Here is a 5842-nt window from a genome sequence, read left to right on the forward strand (position 1 = left end):
GAGACTTGCAAATGACCACCGTGAAGTGAAGTAGTCAGATTTTTCCTACATTGACGTTAATTCGCTTAGTCAATGGAAGAAGGGTTCGATTTTGGGGTAATATTGATAAAAGAAGCAATCAGTTCCCTCTTAATTGCCCTAGTAATATTTCTAACTTGAGTCAGATTGGTCTAAGAGTTCTTTACTACCAAGGAACGAAGGTTTAAGTCTTGTGCTTTTGTGTAATTGTGACTCCCTGGACTATTTTAGTGCTCGGCTACGTGGTCACTCCACTGATGGTTCCAGCACTGAGAAAATTATGTTAAAATTAATCCTGGGCAGAGTTTGCGGAGAGTGCAAAAAAAACCCTTAGCTGCGCTACGCTGTTCGTGGTGATTTTCAGTGCCATGTGCTTGTCCGCACTGTGCAATCATCGCGAACAGCACCATGCACAGCGCAAGTTGGCGTTGCTTCCTTTCTGGTGCTCGAGTAGATTTTTGCTCGAGCAGCAGCTTCTCAACGCGAACGGATCGTTTCTCAACACGAGTGGTCGTAAGCATACGCGACATTTCGCAATGAGAAATCTGATCACCCTTAGTTAGAAATCTTGCCAGGACGGTTGGTTCTCTACGCTCTTGCTCGCCAACTTGATGTTGATCGCGAACGAGGAAAAATGTCGCCAGGAGGTGGATTTTCCTTGCTCGTGCTCCCCAACTTGACCTTGGCGAATGCGAGCGAGGAAAAAAACTCTGCTCCGCAACGCGAAGTGGAGTTTTTGGGAACTCCACGAGCTCCGTGTAACGCGGAGTGTGGAAAACTCTGCAAACTCCGCAGGCTAAGCAGGAGTTCACCGCACAGACTTAGTTAAAATGGGGTGTAATAGTTTATTTTAAAGCACAATTGTCAAATAAATGAGCTAAAAACCCATAGTATCTGAAAGAAGACTTAACAAAATATTCAAGTACTTTTATTTGGTTTGCTCATCTCACTTCCTCACACTCATTCCCACTCTCACTTCTCCTTGTACTCCTGCTCAATTATTCTTTCTCTCTCACTCACATTCATTCTCATTAATAATAGCTCACTCTCCTCACTTAGTTACTGTCAATGTCATGCTCTCTCTCATTGTCAGTCATACCCACTCCCACTCTCACTCACTTTCACTCACACATCCACACTCACTTGTATTAAGCACACAACATTTGACAGTTTTTTTAAAACTAACCTCAGCTGTCTGCGTTGGTCTGCTTCAGATCCCCAGGTGCTGGGTGCTCTGTGAAAGTTTGGTGGACATACAGTTTCCAACTCATCATGAGATGTGAAGAGGTTAGTGAGGAGTTTGACCCCCACCATGTGAGAGATGTGCATAATGCATACATTTTCAGGATAGAAAGACATAGTAGTTTTCTTTGTGGTGAGTCATCCTATGCATAACAGTACAAGAATTTATTTATTGCAGATACTTTTTTTCAATGCCAGATTCAAAGTGGAAGTAAGAAAAAAGTCAGGCAGTCTGGCTAGTTAATAAGTGTCTTGCAAGATGTGGTGATTATTCTGAGCAGACTCGAAGGAGGTTAAAGGGTTCGTTTCGGTGGGAGGGCTGACGGGGGAGTTTGTCAGTGTAGGAGTTCTGTAGCTAGAAGGAACACAACTGGTTTAATGCATTCAGGGTTAGCCTGTAACGAGGTTGGCTGAATCTAAGGGCCAGATGTATGACCCTACCAATTTGCAACTGGCAAATTGCGTTGTTTTGCTTCTCTCAAATTGAATCGTAACACTGTGTCTCAGGCACTATTTGCGATTCCTAATGAGGTCGCAAATTGCATGCCTCATTACTGTTCATGACGCAGGTGCAATTTGTGACCCTATTAGGAATGGCTAGCACTCCCAGGGATGGTGGCCTGCTGATTTCCCATTTGCGACTGTAAAAAAACTGTTGTACATCTGGCCCTAAGTTAAGAGCTGGTTCCCGACAGCCCTGGAACTAGCATGCGACATTCCCTTTCTGATCCCAGCGTCTCCAGGCCTGGTCTCAAACGCAGACGGGGAAGATCATCATCTTATTCTCGAGGGGAATTTGAACCTTCTTGCCTGGAAGGTGTCAGGCAATCTAACGAGTTGTCTGGACTTTCGTCGACAGCTCTCTCTCTTCTCGGAGAATCTTGGGCACCCGGAACACACCTTAGGTATAACAACATTTGGAAAAAATGGTTTCATTGGTGCCTGGAAAGGAGTCTGGATCCCGTGGAGGCTCCTATCGTCAATATCGTAAATTTTCTGGTCGAACAATTTGACAGAGGCCTATCCTATTGTTCTATTAATTGCTTTAGATCCGCAATCCCTGAAAACTACTATGTGTTTCTATCCTGAAAATGTATGCATTATGCACATCTCTCACATGGTGGGGGTCAAACTCCTCACTAACCTCTTCACATCTCATGATGAGTTGGAAACTGTATGTCCACCAAACTTTCACAGAGCACCCAGCACCTGGGGATCTGAAGCAGACCAACGCAGACAGCTGAGGTTAGTTTTAAAAAAACTGTCAAATGTTGAATCTAAGGGCCAGATGTATGACCCTACCAATTTGCAACTCGCAAATTGCGTTGATTTGCTTCTCTCAAATTGAATCGTAACACTGTGTCTCAGGCACTATTTGCGATTCCTAATGAGGTCGCAAATTGCATGCCTCATTGCTATTCATGACGCAGGTGCAATTTGTGACCCTATTAGGAATGGCTAGCACTCCCAGGGATGGTGGCCTGCTGATTTCCCATTTGCGACTGTAAAAAAACTGTTGTACATCTGGCCCTAAGTTAAGAGCTGGGAAGTATCAACTCAAAACTCAAGAGGAGTGTTTGGGAAGGAACCAATTACGACTCTGAAAACCAAGATCAGCAATTATCAGTAATGTGTTAAGAGATCTATTTTTATCAGGCAACCAGCCATCTTGGTGACAATAGTCACAAGTATAAGTCAGTTAGAGTGTTCTTGTGGCAAAGTTTAGGGCATTTTCTTTAGCGATGTTGCTGGGGCACTGCTCTCTGAGTCTGGAAACAGCAATGTTGTTCCTGTTTACAATTCACGTTTTACTGTAGTTTTCTCATGCAACGTGTTATTCATGCATAGAACGTAGTGTGACAATATTTGCTCCTATGTAGCTGTGTGTGTTGAAGTTGTGGGTGGGCTATGATTGAGAAGAGTGGAGTTCAGAATGAACATAGTGCAAATTTCTTTCAGTGCTCGTCAGTGGGTTATAAGGGGGAATGCATACTCATCCAGCCATTGCTGTGCAGAGCGCACACATCAATGGTTAGGTGTGCTAATTGTAAATGTGATTATATGGAAAAATGTGTGAAGGAGGCACACCGCTGGTAACATATTGACAGGTTGCAAGTTAAAGAAAATTCAGTGCATCCAAGTTGGTGGGTGCCTCAGGAGTAAAATGAAGGAGATGGAGGGAAGTACTTGCAGGAGAGAGTGAGAAGAGGGTGCTGAAATGGTAAGAGGTGAGGTGGGAGATATACAGATTGAGTGTTTCAGAAAGATATGAGGAGGGAAAGATTAAAAAATTCTAACAAAGAAACTGCGGAAGGGAATGGTGTGAAGAGGACAAAAGGAGTGACTGAGACACTGAATACCTTGCCCCTTCTACAGACTATACTAATGTTTATTCACAATCTGCTTAAAAAGTTTACATATATATGTATACTAGCAGTCCGCCCTAGCGTTGCCCGGGGCAGAAGGGGGCAGAAGGGGGCTACTTAAAAAGTTTACATATATATGTATACTAGCAGTCCGCCCTAGCGTTGCCCGGGGCAGAAGGGGGCAGAAGGGGGCTGGGGGCAGCATTTCAGGCTTGTGGCAGCGTTGCCCGGGGCAGAAGGGGGCTGGGTGCAGCATTTCAGGCTTGCGTGCACCCATGGCGCCCGCCCGTCCCTCCGCCCGTCCCTCGTTGCGCACCCGCGGCTCTTGGATGGTTCACTTACTGCGGCTCTTGGATGGTTCACTTACCTTACTCGCCGCTCCTCCTCACGCTGGTGATTTTACCGCTCCACTGCTCCTCCGCTTCGCGCTGGTCATTACCGCTTGTCCGCCGCTCGCCGCTCCTCCCCGCCTGTCCGCAGCTCCTCCCCGCGATCATGTCCTCCGCTCTTCCTGTTGCTCCTGAACGCCGCTCCTCCCCGCGCTCCCGATGTCATGACGCAGACGTCGCGGCTGGCGCTTCTTTCAGGGGACTACTTTGTTTTTAAAGTTAATTTTTTAAATTTACGTTTTTTTTTATTTTATGTAGCCTATGTCCATCTACACACCCTGACAATTTCAAGGATGTATTGGGTGTGTGGATTGGCGCTGTGGTTCCCGAGTTTACCTGGCTCAAAGGGTTGTGTTCTCTCTTTATAATAGTAGTATAGATATATATGTATGTATATATATATATATATATATTACAAACAATGTGCAGCGAAACGCTCCACTCCGCTTAGACCCCTCCACAACAACAGTGGTCCGTGCTGGGCAGCGAGCCCATCAATTCAATCAAACATACCGGCGTCCACACGATCCTGGGACAGTATGCAGCACGAACTCCAATTGCGTGTTATTCAAAAATATTTAATCAGCAAAGATAGCAGCAAAACAATCACACTCGACGCGTTTCGGGGCTCCTCCCCCTTGGTCACGAGTAGTATATATATATATATATATATATATATATATATATATATATCGTTTCTCGTTTGATCCAGAATATGGGCTTCCGGGTGCTCTTCGGCGGTGCACACGAAGCACGGCAGGACCCAGCCGCGTTTTAAATTAGTTCCGCTTTCCCAAAGGGGAAGTTTTTCTTCATGCACTCTCGGGTATTTTCAAATTACAACCAAACACATAATCAGACATAAGTGATGTTGAATCTGTACAAAGTTCTTACCAGTCAAAAAACTGGTCTGTTTTAGAGGAAGTTGGATTAATAAATCTGGAGAAAAGCATTGCAAGAGGTGGAGGAAGGGCAAGAGGAATGCGATCCCAGTCCAACAGAAGATACAGAGGGAGAGGCAGAGCAACACAAAATCAAACCACTCCCCTACCAGCAACAGAAAAACCTGCAGGTCCAAGCGGAGAAAAACGACAGTATCCTCTACGCAATCGCAATGTGAAACAAACCTAATTGTGAATCTCTCAGAGCATCAACTAACTGAAACAGAGTGCACTGTTCTGAATAAAGGGTTATCATTCTGCCCCGAATCACACTTTGATTACACTGAAACACGAATAGACTTTTGCAAGTTCATCAGAAAATTAAAACTAATGAAGGTACATACTGGCAAATCAATGGAACCTGATAACCAACTGAATGACAACATAGATAACTTCGAATTCACTACAATTGCGGAATTACCTGATCTTAGACACAGCTTCGAAACATTGTTTGATCTGAACAACAGTCCATTATCAGATTCTGTAATCTTGGAAGAACTAAACATTCAAACAAATGAGAGACCAAGTACTGGATTAAGGAGAAAATCTAGATACTATCCTGTCCTGTCACCAGGAAATAAAATAATGTTTTCAGACGCAATAACTAAGGAATTGGATAGCCTTTCGAAAGTGAAAAACAATTCACGTGAAAATCTCTCAAAAGCAGAACGAAATGCCATAATAACCTTGAAAGAGAACGACAAAATTACAATAAAACCTGCGGACAAGGGAGGCAACATTGTGCTAATGCAAACTACAGACTATACCGCAGAAGCAGCCAGACAGTTGAACCAAGAAAACAACTACAAAAAATTAGAGACAAATCCAAATGCAAAAATGAAGAAAGAACTGCAAGAATATCTGGAGATATGGTATAAAAATGGTC

The sequence above is a fragment of the Lissotriton helveticus genome, chromosome 1_1 (genome assembly GCF_964261635.1).
Source record: "Lissotriton helveticus chromosome 1_1, aLisHel1.1, whole genome shotgun sequence".
NCBI classification, from domain to species: domain Eukaryota; kingdom Metazoa; phylum Chordata; class Amphibia; order Caudata; family Salamandridae; genus Lissotriton; species Lissotriton helveticus.